General features: G+C 36.1%; 1 long non-coding RNA gene across 1 annotated transcript in view; it reads left to right on the plus strand.

Annotated features, from left to right (window-relative positions):
• LOC132357290 (uncharacterized) overlaps window positions 1-9,875 on the plus strand; it is a 927,280-nt gene extending 917,405 nt beyond the window's left edge. Inside the window, exon 9 of the long non-coding RNA XR_009500199.1 lies at window positions 9,811-9,875. This is a non-coding gene — a long non-coding RNA (uncharacterized LOC132357290). The remainder of the gene's footprint in view (window positions 1-9,810) is intronic.
• The last annotated feature ends 6,356 nt before the right edge of the window (window positions 9,876-16,231 follow it).

A 16,231-nucleotide genomic window follows, 5' to 3' on the forward strand; every position in this document is an offset into this window, starting at 1 on the left:
GGAGAAAGAGAACCAGGCATGGCTTTCTTGACATAAGAGAAGCCATTTTTGGCCTAAGCCATTTTGTGATCTAAGCCCGGCCACAATGTTTCTCCTTGAACAGATCTCAGTAATTAATGATCTTAAGGGGACAAAAGAATGCAGGAACAAAACACTGTTATCAGGCAAGAGAAGTAATAATAGCAAAGATAACATATCTGTTATAAAGACTCCCTGTCTCTGTTTCATTGGTAAAGATTAGCCTGAAGTGCTCAACCACCAGATCAACTGGAACCTAAGGGATGATGTTGACCTTTTCTAACCCTCCTGACTTCAATCAACTATAGCTTGGCCTCTATCTACCGCCCAAGTGCCTTCATGAATATGCATGTAATGTACCCTTAGTTTAAAACTTCTGCAATTTTACTGTTCGGGGAGACACTAATTTGGGAAAGATCCCTGGTATTCCCCTTACTTGCTGCAAGTAATCCTTCCTTCTCCCCATCTTTGGCTTGGTTGTGTCTTTTAGTTTGACACCCACCAAGGGGAGAACCCAGATTCTGAGTAACAATACCACCAAAATTTTATCAGTTTAACACAACAAAAGTGTATTCCTCACTCATTCAAAGTGCTTCAGGTCCAGGTGAGTTCCTAAACGAAGCTGTGCTCCATATAGTGGCACTCTATGCTAGATTGCTTCAGTCTCATCAGACCTCATCAACACAGGCTTTCATGATTTCTAGAATCTGGGAAGAAAGAGCATGGAGAATTGTGCACTGACTCTTAAATGCTTCTTCCCAGAAGTGACACTTCTGATGATGGTTCATTGACCAAAACAAATTACATCTGTGTATCTAACTTTGAAGGGGAATGTGCTTGAAAGTAGAGAAGAACCCAAAATCTTGGTGAACGTTAATATCATCTGTCACACAATACAGTGCACGAGAAAGGTCTAATGACTTGCTTAGATGCCAGCTGAAAGCTACGTATGAAAGCTAATGTTCTTGCAGGCTTGTATAGCAAAAAAATTACTTGGTTGACTTCAATGTTCCTTTCCCTTACTAACTTGGAGCTTATGAGGAAAATAGTGAGAAAGGTATACAGTAGGGTTATATTAAGGGAGATAGAGTTGCTTCTGCGATATGAGGGAGGTAAAGGAACTAGAGTACACTGAAGTAAAGGAAGGTGTGTGGGTGTGTGTGAGAGATGCCGAAAGCTCAGCCTCTGTGCACTGGTGCTGAGTTGCATCTCGGAGACAGAGTTTTGGGTGAAGTAGAAAAGAATAGCTTTATTGCTTTGCCAGGCAAAGGGGGCCACAGCAGGCTCAGGCCACAGCAGGCTCGTGCCTCTCAAAATTGTGTCCCAACCCGGGAGGATTTGATGAGGAGTTTTATAGCAAATGTTCAAGGGCAGGGTTGCTGATAAGACTAGGGTGTGTGCAGGACCTGCACTCCTCTAATCTGGTTTTAGGTAATCTTCCTGATGAGCTTCTCTGGTTCCTCTAATGTAGCCTCAGGTGATGTTTCTCTGGTATGAAGAATGCTGACTTCTTAAAGAGTTTAAAGACATTGCTTTGTGTATCCCTTGAGGTGGAACCAGGACCCTCCCCAAGGCTGCACTGTTGTTTCCTGGCTGCCCTTCCCCCGTCCTGGCATCCCCTCTTTCCTGGATTAGCAAATCTGCCCCTTGGAACCCAGGGAAGGTCATGGAGGCCGAAGTCTGTTTCCTACAAGAAACAGGGGACAGAAAGGTTTCCGTGCCCAGGAGCCCCACATGGTCCAGCTCAGTTTCGTGTGTATGTAACTGGCACTATGAATTACCTAAAATATCTGTCCTCATAAACTTACATTCTTGTGTGGACTTTATGTTCAGATCCAGAGACCCACCAAGACAACTTTTTTGGGGTTTTTTTAGTTTTTGGGGCTTTTTTTTTAGTTTTTTGGGGTTTTTTTCCCATGAAGAAACTAGTTTTGCAGGAAAACAAAGAAGCAACTTTGGAACCCACTCAGAAAAGATTTTGTTTTCTCAGTTATCAGGAAAGCTCTTGTGTATCCTGGGAGTAGTAATGGGATTGGAAATGACTGCTGTAAAGTGAGATTTGCATTTTACATCATAAAGAGGCATTTGTCTTTTATGTTGCTATAATGTACCCCAGAAGTTAGGGAAGCAGTAAGGGACTGAGGGGTACTGAGTGCTACTGAGAGGTAATAAAGAACTTAAAGGGAAAACGTGGGGAGAGAGGAATGTAGCAATAACACTGTCACCTCTTCCCAAGATCACTTTATTGAAAAAGTCAATCTCATTCATGCCTTATCTTTGAACTTTCTGTTTTTTCTGCCTTGAATGATCCTCCTTTCCCAACCCCATTCTAGTGAAGGAGTTCAGGATATGCCACCCAAAATATGCTGACTTCCATTTTTTAAAACCTAAAAACAGGGCGTAAAATTTCCCATGAGTAAGGTACCTTCCCTGTACCAAGAAGAGAAGAACATCCTCATCACCAAAGACTGGGAATCAACTCTGAAATGAACCTGTACAAACAAACTTACCAAAATAATCCTTATCTTCCACTAGTTTTCCCCCTATATATCTCCTAGTCACTTCTCCACAATTTACTGTCCTTAGCCCAAACCTCTTTGACTTATCATTTCTTCACAAATTTATAATTTCTTTGTCTAAAATATATATATACTTTCTGCTCTGGTCACTTCTTCAGAACTTTATTTTCTTGTGAAAACTCCCATTTAAATTTAAAATTCTAATAAAACTTGTATGATTTTTTTTTTGTTAATCTGTCTTATATCAGATTAAATTTTAGACTCAGCTAGAGACCCTAAGAGGGTAAAGGAGAAATTTTTCTTCCCTAAGTAGCTTATCTGGGTACCCATACTAATAAAATTATATATGTAAATTACCTAGCAGTATGCTTAATATATATTAAGCTCTCAATAAATATTAGTTCTTTTTAAAAATGTATGAAGGGGATGGATTCTGTGTTACGAGACCAAACTTGGGTCCACTCACCCACTCACAGTAAAGTCAATCTACTGACACTGGCTTGTGGTGAAGGAAAGTGCAGCATTTATTGGAGTCCAGGTCATCGAACAAAGGAGTCCAGGGTAGCTAGCTCTCAAAACACATTTGCTGGAGGTTTTAGATCTGTAAAACAACTCAGGAAATGTGATCAGATATTATTATCTAGGTACTTCAGAGAGGAACTAAAACAGAGGATATGGGGGAGGTGACTGTCCTGGGAAGGCACCATAGGGTCCTGCTCAGTTACACCTTGACATTAAATCTCTCTCCTTGGGACAACTAGACCCACTAGATAATTGCAATATTTTGTGGGATTTAAAATTTATTACTCTTCATCATTTGAGTATTAGCCCGAGGCTAAAAATGTAGAGAAATAGGATATTGTATTTGAAATACTCAGATAGTATTTAATATATACCAAGCATCCAAATATTATTATTAAGTTATTTCCATGTCGTTATGAACTAAACGTTTGTATTCCACCTGCCACCCTCCCCAAATTCATACGTTGAAGCCCTAACTACCGATGTGATAGTATCAATATTTGGAGATGGGCCTTTGAGAGATAATTAGGTTTAGATGAAGTCATGAGGATACCGCCCTCATGATGGGATTAGTGTCCTTATAAGAAGAGGAAGAGATATGAGATCTCTCTCTCTATCTATCTCTCAATCTTTCAGTCTCTCTCTCCCTCTCTCCCCAAATGATCATGCTAAAGAGGTCTTGTGAGCACACAATGAGATGGCAGCAGTCTGCAAGCTGGGAAGCAGGCCCTCACCTAGAACTGAATATTCTGGCACCTTGATTTTAGACTTCCCAGCCTCTAGAACTGTGAGAAATAAACGTCTGTTGTTTAAGCCACCCAGCTATGCTATTTGTTATAGCAGTCAAGGCTGACTAAGACACATATATGAAAGGATATTTTTGGAAGAGCACATCTTCAGCATTGAAGAGACTTTTGTAAAGCATTCTCACATTTTGTAAGACTTATAATTGTCAATTGTCCCTCATGGAGGCTATGCAAATGTACTTGAGGCAAATTAGTATATTAAGAATCTACTAACAATAGATGTAAAGCACTTATCTCAGTGCCTAGTATATAAGAAATGATGATAAAAATTAATTCCCTTCCCCTGTCTATACAGGATCTTGCATGCAAAGAAAGTCCACTTATAGAACTTACTAGAATTATATGCAAATACAAAATGGAAATTGAGCTTTGATTCTTTTCCTCTTTTTAAATCACACAGTCTTAATGGTAGAAATCAGTTTCTCAAAAGGTAGCATATATGTGCTAGAGGAATATGGGAAGTAAACAAATTTAGCTTTGAGCATGATGATATTAAAACATGGCACAAAGACCATCAAGGGTCAGGGAAGGAATTTGGCTACCTTCCCCAGTGCCAGTCAGGCTCATGCTCTGCTGAGTCAAAATATTTTTAAAAAGCAATAAAAAGAAGGGATAAAAAAAATGTTTCAAAGAACAAATGATATGTCCATAATAAAGCCACTATGTAGCTAATACTGGAATGGTATACAAGAAATAACAATGCATCATAGAAACATCTGAATAGGTCTGAGCAAGTTTAAGGAAAAGATGGGCAGTCATGACGACTCAGGACCCAGCAGAAAGACAGTGTGAAGGGAGTCAGTAGAGTGACAAAGAGGCGCATAAAGGGGAGAAAAATAGATGACTGTTCCCACAGACAAACAATGGATATACCTTGCAGTAAAGTTGCAAGCAAAGTTGCTAAGTCTGTCTGCCTGTCTGTCTGTCTTTGTCTCTCTGTCTCTCTCTCTCACACTCACACACCACCTTTGAAAAAATCATGAATATCTTCTAAGTACTATGAATACTGATAGAGTCAGATTATCTAAGATATGTGAGGTCACTAGACACAATGTGACCAGAATTCTCATATTCCTCATGTTCACACTTGCCAAGCAGGGCAAGACTAATGATGATGGGGAATAATTTGGAAACAAAAATATCAAGAGGGATGGAGTAAGGCTGTTCATAGTGTCAGTTGCCTGTCCATTAGTGATATAGACCTTCTGATTCAAGAAAAACTTTGGAAAGCTTCAGTGGAGCAAATATAAAGGTAAAAATAGGGAGAGTGAGTGATGCTGAGTCCACAACAAGGCAGGAATAATAGAAAAAAGGGGAAAGGAATTATTTTTGTCAAATAAATACCAAAGATGTTGAATAACTCAAGAAGAAAGAAAATACAACTCAGACCAGAAGGATGGCCTGGTAGGCAGTATAATGACTCCCCCCAAGTGTCCATGTCCTAATCTCTGGAACCTGTGAATTTGTTGGTTTAGCTGGCAAAGACTTTGCAGATGTGATTAAATTAAGGGCCTTGAAAGAGGGAGATTATCATGCATTGTCCAAGTGTGTTCAGTGTAATTACAGGGTCCTTAATAGTGCAATCAGGAGGCAGAAGTGGTTAGAGTGATGTGATATGAGAAAGACTTGACGCGTTGTTGCTGGTGTTGAAGAGAGAGGAAGAGGCCATGAGCCATGTGATATAGGTGGCCTCTAGAAGCTGAAATGGGCAAGGAAATTAATTCATTATAAAGATTATATAGCATAGGTACCTTAGTCCACCATGCAAAAAGTCTGATAGCTCACTACCTAGTTTGGTCTGGCAAAACCAAGCATGCCTGAATCCTGTCTTGTATTCTAGCTAGTATCCCTAAAACACCATCGAGTATGAGGATTTGTAATAATAAAGTTGTTGAGCAGATAGGTTGGGGGATGCTGTTAAAGGGATTTCCGTACTGTCTAGGAGGTTGGAAGTGGTGACCCCTAAGGCTTATCTCATTTTTGATTAGCAGTAATCACCTGGCCCCAGAGTATCCCACAGTCTGCAGCTTTGGAAGTTGCAAAATGAGAGATCATGACATTGGAGAACAAGCAGTGAATTGTAGTCAGCTCTCCAATGTAAATAACTACAGGTCTTCTTTATCCTTTATAAGGCACTGGTTGTTTATAACAGAATGTGACATCTATGATGTTAAGAATTTTTATGTTTCATTCACTGTTGTAGCATCAGAACCTAGAATAGTGTCTGGCACACAGTAGGCACTCAATAAATACTTCTGGGATAAGTGAATGAATGGCTACTAAGCAATGGAGAATACATAGATTTTAAAGAAGATAATCTAAGTAACTTCTGACCAGCTCCTCTATAAAAACAAAACACGGTAACTCAATCATTTCTTTAATGAATTTATTGGTTTATAGATAAGGAAATTTCAGAAGACATAGTATAGCTGAACAAAGCAAGGCATTTGACATGCTTAAAAATTATTTTCCTGTAGATAAAAATGAGCTGAATGCAAAGACATTTAAGTAGATTCATTACTAATTCAACGGCTATACCTGAAGCTACCTTGTTTTTATAATCAATGCCAATCTGGAATGAAGTCTATAGTTGTGTGCTGCAAGGCTCTGTTCTTGATAATTACATTTAAGTATTTTTATTAGTGACTTATTTGGATAAAGTGAGAACATGCTCATAGAAATGTGCAGATAATACATAACTGGGAGTAAGAGCCTCTACATTGAATAGCAGAGTCAGGATCCTTAAATGTCTTGCCAGCTACAATAACGCACTAAATCTATCATGGTGATATATAACAAGGATAAGGTGTGGGGTGGCAACAGTAAATTCAGTATGAATCAAAAGGTAGACGTGGCTACCACAAATTTAATGACAACAAACTTCCAGTTACAAGATAAATAAGTACTGGGAGTGTAATGTACATCATTACTATAGTTAGCACTGCTGTATGATATATAGGTAAGTTGTCAAGAGAGTAGATCCTAAGTGTTATCACAAGGAAAATTTTTTTCTTTTTATTGTATCTATATGAGATGATGGATGTTAACTAAGAGTATTGTGGTCATCATTTCTCAGTATATGTAAATCAAACCATTATGCTGTACACCTTTAACTTATAAAGTAATATATGCCAATTATTTCTCAATAAAACTGGAAAAACAATTTAATGAGATCCTAGGCAATAATAATAGTAACATAGTTTCTAGAATTCTAGATGGTTTCATAATCACCTAGAATACTGTATCTGTTCTGGGAACCACATTCTAAAAGAAAATAAACAAACTTCATTGCGCTGGGAGGAAAGAAAATAGAATGATGAAGCTGATTTCTAATATCAGTTGGTGAGACCAGGCTGAAGACATCATCCTTGTCATAAATACTGGGAGAGGGCAAAGGCAGGGGACTACATGACACTCATCCTCAAATATTTTAAAGACATTTTAAAGAAAGGTAGCATTGTATAGTAAGAAAGTAGGTTGTAGAGACACACATTTAAGTTTACATCTCAACTCTGCCACTACACAGATTTGTGACTTTGAACAAATTACTTAACCTTTCTTTAAAGTCTCATTTTCCTCGTCTGTAAAATTTAGATAATAATAGCACCTATTCTTTAGAACTGTTATGCGGATGTACTGAATTATCTGTAAAGCACTCAAAACAAGGCCTGATAGAAATCCACTGTGATATAAGTGTTTGTAAAATAAACTACAAAGAGGCTTTTTTTCAGGATTAAATGACTTGGTATATATAAGGTGCTTGTTAAGCCTGGTGGATAGTAAATATGATAGTAAAATATGATAGCTGGTATTATTTTTTTCGAGGACTGTAATGTGAAAGTGTAATTAGACTTGACCTTCAAAAAAGTGTTCTAGGAAAATAGCAGAAATATGCATCTCAACAGACAAAAGAACTCTTCCCCAGAATGTGAGGGGAAGGTAAAGAACCTGTACTCTTCATTCAGATAGATGTTGAGTTCAAATTACAACTCTTTCCTTTGCAAGTTGCTTTTTTGAACTTTGATTTCATCACTGTAAAATGGGCAAACACTGAAGGTAATTGTCAATTAAATGAGTTATATTAAATGTTAATTATATTAAGAGAGTCCTTGTCTGTCTTATTCCTTGTTATAACCTTAGTCACCTAGAACAGTGTCTTGAACTTAGAAGGCATTCAGTAATTATTTCTTGAGTGGATTTGTTGAATGAAAATGTTCCAGTAAATGTCAGTCACCTTCCCCATTCCTTGCCAAAAATCGAATCTCTACATCTATTCAGAGAAACACTTGAATGTACACAGAAGGAGGCACGGGAAAGAATGTTTCTAATACTGTTTATAGTAGTGAAAATGGGAAAAACCCAAAAGGAAAATGGTTAAATAAACTGTGTTTCATGTTATGGATTACTATGCAGCAGCTAAAAATAATAAAACATGTCTGTATGACATGGAAAAACAAGCCATATTGTTTAATAAAAATAGCAAAGAAAAAAAAATTGTATGTTTTATGATTACTTAAATATGATGATAATAAGCATAGAAAAAGGCCAAGAAAAAAGAAAAATAGTTGTTATCTCTGTAAAAAGGACTTAAATGGAATGGAAGATAGGGCATAGATGAAGGAGTTCTAGTCTTATTTTTGAAGTCCTGATAATTTTTGAAAGCTCTGCCTCCAAGGTAGTTAGTTCCCAGTGACTGAACGAGATTATGCAGAGAGGCCAGGGAAATATCTGGTATTATAAAAAAGAATCAGCACTGAATGATTTTACAGTTCTTCCTTACCCTGTGAGTTTCTGATTCTAGAATTCAAATTCTCAGGTAAATACAGCCTATGCAGATGAAACTAACACCTTTAAAGTTCTCTGGGAATTTCAATAGATTGAAATTGCCTGAGGGAATGTGTTTGCTGAATGGTTTCTGATAAGCCATCCAAAGAAAAGAGAAAGAGTCCTTCAAATGACTCTCTATACAAAGTTTCCCCCTGATGAAATGCCTATTTGCTGATATTATTCTTAACCTTTCAGTGAAGGACTCTAGAATGAAGAAAAATAAAAAGCACAAAAGAATTAAAAGAACAGAAAAATAGACTATTATATGCAAAAACCTGAAAATCACCCTGGGAACTGACATGAGGGCAATGTGTCTCAGTGCCCCACTGGACTTAAGGAATTTTTTTTGATTTTTTGTTTTTTTATAACTAGTTGGAGAATGTGAACAAAGCACATTTACCTGTACATAGACAATATTTTTTCATAGTCATGTTTTATTACATTTAATGACTTCTTAACATGTAAAACAAACAAGGAAACAAACAAGGAAACAAACAAAATTGGGCTTATTTTAGTCTTCATGTGATAACTTACTCCTGAGGAGTGAGAAAGATCTAAGTGCATTGAAAACCTGCTGATTTAGTTGCTGCAGTGCAGTTTTGAAATCTCCTTGCCATTTTGGTAGTATAACAGGGAGAAAATGTTTTATAGACTCAAAGAAATGCTTCAGTCACTTTTCCAGCCTCTCCTTTTCCAAAGGCCAAATTTTAGGGTAGGTAGGCTGTCATAGAGTTGTATTTATGCGGTACAATGGTTTTTAATTCTCATACTCTAAAGCCTCAGAATTAAGCAGAATCCAAGGGCTCAGAAAAAAAATAAATAAATAAATAAAAGAGCTGAACAAAGGAAGCGAGCCTGACCAACAAGTGGCAAAGAGGTGGTAAAAGTAGCCTGCAGCATCTCACGTCTTTTCAATAGTGCCCAAAGCCCTTAGGGAACAGAATCTAACAGGAAATTGTCCATAAAAATGTGAAGTCACAATTGAAGATTTTCTAAACAGATGATTTTGGGGGGCATGATTTTGGGCTGTATGTAACCAGACTTGAGTTCTTGAACTGGGTAGCATATGGAGAAAATATAATTTGCAAGGAAAGCTTAAGTTCGTTTTCTATTTAAAGTTTTACAGGACATGGAACTGATAAGCCCTTCCCTTCTGGAAAGCAGAAAATGAGAAAATCAAGGTAATGATCATTAGTGAAATGTGATACACATCGGTATTCTGTAACCAGCCAAACTACAGATGATTATTCATTAAGGCAATCACTTATTCTTTACTATTTTTAGGAATCTCAGATATTTCCATTATAAATGCACAATAATCAAAGTACCTCTTTAGAAGCAGCTGATTGTTGAATGGATTATGAGCTAAATGAAATACAAATCAGCTGACATTTTAACTGTCATTTTTACATGAAAAAATTATTGGGTTTTAATATATACAATATGGTAAAAGAGAAAGCTATGTGTACCTGTAAGTAAATGACTTGCTTATGTTCTAAATTTAAACTCAGAAAGTTTTAAGAAGAGGAAAGATTTACTTAAAGTAGAGAGAGAACTAGAGTCTGTGGGAATCATAGCAGGGACTCAAAACTAAGAAAGAAAAAAATGCTATTGCTAGCCATCAGGGACAAAATCAGATGAAGAATTTTGATGTGGCCCAGAAGTTAAACAAAACAACTTTTAATTCTTAAAATATTTTAATAGGAACCATTGAAAAGGTTACTGATAAAATGTAGGAGAGTTTCACTAGTTCCGCATTATGAAAATATGCTAAATAAGTGATATATAAGGAGTCATAATTTCTACTTGTGAGTATTCAGGCAAAAGATAAAGAATCATACATTATTTTATTAAATATTTCTCTTTCACTTGTTTTGTTTCTTTCATGTTCTTATTATAATAGTGGGAAAAATATATGGGGGCCATCTAGTGGCCAATGCATTATTTTTTCCTGTTTGGCTTTGAAGTAAATTATTGGTTTTCCAGAATTATATTCTATCTCTCTTGCTGTCAAACAAAGAGGGCAAACATGGTTTCTTTTATCATGGGAATCGCTTGTTGATGTTTTCTCCATTGAACTGTTTGGGTGTTATGATTTATAATTTGTTAACCTGTGGCAGGGATGGGAATGGGGGGTGGACTTGTGAATAATGACAAATGCCTTAAATGTCAAGAGAGGGCTTTGGTTAATCAGTTCAGTATTTCAGCAATTTCATTAGCAAAGGATACTACCAATCCAACTCACATAGTAAGTTGATTGAGAAGCACGATTAGTATTCAACAGATACTCACCTGTGCTGCTGATTTTTTTTTACTACTGGTATCTCTGCTGACTGGTTAATGCTCATGCTGTACCTGTTGACTATCACGTGGTTGACAGGTGGATGTCAATTAACTATGTATAGGCATGTGCCTAATTCCTATAATCAAACAGGCAATTTGCCTAACTGGAATCCTGCTTGAACTTAAGAACAATAATTATTCCTTCCTTTCTTTCTTATCCCCCAAAATAACTAATGTTAACAGTCTCTTACATATCCTCCTTGAAATACCTATGACCGTACAAGCATAATTTTGATTATACAAAGAATATCGTACATACTATCTTACTACTTTTCTTCATTTAATATGTATTTTGAAGATACTTCCCTACATGTACATTATAGAGTAGGCTTCTTTTTTTGGAATTGCTGCAAAATTCTTCATTAGGTAGATATACCATAATTTATTTCACCAGTCTTCTATTGATAGGCATTTAACTTGTTTCCAATCTTCAGTTAATATAAAAAATTACACAAACAGTATCCTTGTACATATTTCCTTGCTCACATATGACAATAATTTCAGGAAGTGAAAATAATGGTATATATATATATATATATATATTTTTTTTTTTTTTTTTTTTGGCTGTGCTGCGTGGCTTGTGGGATCTTAGTTCCCTGACCAGGGATTGAACCCAAGCCTTCGGCAGTGAAAGCATGGAGTCCTAACCACTGGCCAGCCAGGGAATCCCCAATAGTGTATAATCTTTAATTTTGATTTTTCAAATCAACTTTTCAAATTGAAGGTAGAAAAATATTTGCATATAATTGTGTTACCATGTTGACATCAGGTGAATTCTGCCATTCTGCCTGCCATTGTGGATCATATACATGGTAGTTTAGTTGGAACACGTACAGATGGAAAGTTGGTTGCAAAGCTGAAGACTACTTTTTCTCCCTTAGACTATCAAGGAACCCTGTATTTAAAGCTTAGTTAAGTGCAAATCTATGGAAGGTAGTGAACCAGGCAAAGAGTGGAGCTGGCAATGTAGATGTCATTGGAACTAAATTCCATGCTGATATTTTGTTCTGTAAGGTTTAATATTTTTAGAAGGCATACTTCCTAGGTATGAATGCTTTAAAAATGCCTTTGAAACATAATAATTTCCATTCAGTCTTTAAGTGAAAATTATTTCTTAATAATCAAATGTTATTTACAGTATTATATTTCAGTCAAATTATGGTTTTAAATTATTAAATTCAATTTTCAGTATTTGTGAGCCAAATGTTACCTTTGAAGATGCTATTTTTTAAAAACTATTGCATCATATTCTCCTAAGCTGGGAAAAGGTTTCTCAGTTATTATATAATAGTTAATAGAGTGTTTTTTAAAAAGCATGTAAAGAGGCTTACTATAAAAATTAATGATTTTATTATATTAACAGTTTCCATTTTCTACTGTGATCCATTAAAGTGAAATATGATTAATAAAAGACTTATGAACCAGTGTGAAAGTAAGCATGTCTGCTTTAATCACCTCTGTATACCAAGTGTCAATTCAACATTTGGAATATGTTCAAGTTCAAAAAATACTTGCTCTTTTAACTAATACTTCACATCATGTTACAGTGAATTTAAAAGGGAATATCCAAATTCTTCTATTTTAATTTCATTGTGATAAGTATGCTTATCATATGCTCAAATCTCCTACCAATTACACCCACCAGAACATCCACTAGCTCATTTTAAATATTATCAAATTAGTCTAATTTGCAGGTGACAGTCATTTTTAATTGATGGATAATGCAGAGGGAGTTATATCAAATTGTTTTGCTACATCTGTTTTCCTGTCCAAATCAAGTACTTCCTTTACTGTGTAATATGTAATCAATGTGCACTGAGATACTACTATAAGTTAGAAAATGGTTTAAAATTGCTATATTTAATATGAACTGTTATCATTTTTGAGCATTTACTATGTGCCAGCCACTAGGTAATTTATTTAAAATCAGGTCAATTATATAATCTGTTCAACTTGTAAAGTTATGTCATAGAGAGCATCTTATCAGAACATTCAATGCAGAAGGCATAGCATAACCTGAACTGAGAATATCAGCATTTGTTATAGTTCTTCCAGATTTCTGGTCATTAATAATAAGCAATGAGAAAAAGAGCATCTTCATCAATCATGCTGGAAATGATACTATTTTGAGTAGAAAGTAACTCATGCAAGTATGGGTTGGGTTGTATCCCCCTAAAATTCATATGTTGAAATCCTAACCCTCAGTACCTCAGAATGTGACTTTTTGGAAATATGGTTGTTGTAGCTGTAATTACTTAAGATGAGGTCATTAGGGTGGGCCCAAATCCAATATGACTGGTATCCTCATAAAAAGGATAAATTTGGACACAGAGAAACACACATAAGAAGAATAATATGTAAAGATAAGGGTGATACTTCTAAAAGCCAAGAAATGCCAAAAATTTCCAGCAAACCACCAGAAGCTAAGGGAGAGGTATAGAACAGATTCTCTCTCATAGTCCTTAGAATGACCCAACCCTACCGACACCTTGATCTTAGACTTTTAGTCCCCAAGAATATGAGACAATAGATTTCTGCTGTTTAAGTCACCTGGTTTGTGGTACTCTGTTATAGCAGCCCTAGCAAATTAATACCATGGCTCATGATTGCAAGATATTCTATGACCAGTGATTCTACCAGGCAATTATCTTAACAGTCGATGGTGGGAATTCCCTGGCAGTCCAGTGGATAGGACTCTGCGCTTCCACTGCAGGAGGCATGGATTTGATCCCTGATCGGGGAACTAAGATCATGCATGCCACGCTATGCCGCCAACAGTAAAGAGACTGGTACATTTTTACTATAATTGGCAATCTAGCATAGACTGGGAAGTCAATAGCTGCTGACATTCTTAAAGAAGGAAAATTTTGTAGCTTCAGGGAGACTTGAAGCTTTTGCTTTGTATGTATGGTGATGGTGGAGGCTGTTGGGAGGGGGCAATAGGTTGGCAGGGGCAGCAGGATACAAAAACAAGACCTGTATATATGCTGTCTACAAGAGACCCACTTCAGACCTAGAGACACATACAGACTGAAAGTGAGGGGACAGAAAAAGATATCCCATGCAAATGGAAATCAAAAGAAAGCTGGAGTAGCAATTCTCATATCAAACAAAATAGACTTTAAAACAAAGACTATTACAAGAGACAAAGAAGGATACTACATAATGATCAAGGGATCAGTCCAAGAAGAAAACATAACAATTATAAATATTTCTTCACCCAGCATAGGAGCACCTCAATATATAAGGAAAATGCTAACAGCCATAAAAGGAGAAATCAACAGTAACACAATAAGAGTGGGGGACATTAACACCCCACTTCTACCAATAGATCATCCAGACAGAAAATAAATAAGGAAACACAAGCTTTAAATGACACAACAGACCAGATAGACTTAATTGATATTTTTAGAACATTTCACCCAAAAGCGGAAGAATACACTTTCTTCTCAAGTGCCTATGGAACGTTCTCCAGAATAGATCATATTTTCAGCCACAAATCAAACCTTGGAAAATTTGAGAAAATTGAAATTGTATCAAGCATCTTTTCCGACCACAACACTATGAGATTAAAAATCAATTACAAGAAAAAAACAGTAAAAAACACAAATACATGGAGGCTAAACAGTGCGCTGCTAAATAACCAAGAGATCACTGAAGAAATCAAAAAATGCCTAGAAACAAATGACAATGAAAACACGATGATCTAAAACCTATGGGATGCAGCAAAAGCAGTTCTAAGAGGGAAGATCATAGCACTTCGAGCTCACCTCAAGAAACAAGAAAAATCTCAAATAAACAATCTAACCTTACACCTTAAGCAATTAGATAAAGAAGAACAAAGAAAACCGAAAATTAGTAGAAGGAAAGAAATCATAAAGATCAGAGCAGAAATAAATGAAATAGAAACAAAGAAAACAATAGCAAAGATCAATAAAACTAAAAGCCGGTTCTTTGAGAAGATAAACAAAATTGATAAACCTTTAACCAGACTCATCAAGAAAAAAAGGGAGAGGATGCAAGTCAATAAAATTAGAAATGAAAAAGGAGAGATTACAACTGACACTGCAGAAATACAAAAGATCATAAGAGACTACTGCAAGCAACTATATGCCAATAAAATGGACAATCTGAAAGAAATGGACAAATTCCTGGAAAAGTACAACCTTCCAAGACTGAACCAGGAAGAATTAGAAAATACAAACAGACCAATCACAGGTAATGAAATAGAAACTGCAATTAAAAATCTTCCAACGAACAGAAGTCCAGGACCAGATGGCTTTACAGGCGAATTCTATCAAACATTTAGAGAAGAGCTAATACTCATCCTTCTCAAACTCTTCCAAAAAATTGCAGAGGGAGGAACACTCCCAAACTCATTCTATGAGGCCACCATCACCCTGATACCAAAACCAACAAAGATATCACAAAAAAAGAAAATATAGACCAATATCACTGATGTACATAGATGCAAAAATCCTCAACAAAATACTAGCAAACAGAATCCAACAACACTTTAAAAGGATCATACAACATGATCAAGTAGGATTTATCCCAGGGATGCAAGGATTCTTCAATACATGCAAAACAATCAATTTGATACACCATATTAACAAATTAAAGAATAAAAACCATATGATAATCTCAATAGATGCAGAAAAGGCTTTTGACAAAATTCAATACCAATTTATGATAAAAAAAATTCTCCAGAAAGTGGGCTTAGAGGGAACCTACCTCAACATAATAAAAGCCATATATGACAAACCGATAGCAAACATCATTCTCAGTGGTTAACAACTGAAAGCATTTCCTCTAAGATCCGGAAAAAACAAGGTTGTCCACTCTCACCACTATTATTCAACATAGTATTGGAAGTCCTAGCCACAGCAATCAGAGAAGAAAAAGAAATAAAAGGAATCCAAATTGGAAAAGAAGAAGTAAAATTGTCACCGTTTGCCGATGACATGATACTGCACATAGAGAATCCTAAAGATGCTACCAGAAAACTACTAGAACTAATCAATGAATTTGGTAAGTTGCAGGATAAAAAATTAATGCACAGAAATCTCTTGCATTCCTATACACTAACAACAAAAGATCAGAAAGAGAAATTAAGGAAACACTCTCATTTACCATTGCAACAAAAAGAATAAAATACCTAGGAATAAACCTACCTAGGGAGACAAAAGAACTGTA

The sequence above is a fragment of the Balaenoptera ricei genome, chromosome X (assembly GCF_028023285.1).
Source record: "Balaenoptera ricei isolate mBalRic1 chromosome X, mBalRic1.hap2, whole genome shotgun sequence".
Classification (NCBI taxonomy): Eukaryota; Metazoa; Chordata; class Mammalia; order Artiodactyla; family Balaenopteridae; genus Balaenoptera; species Balaenoptera ricei.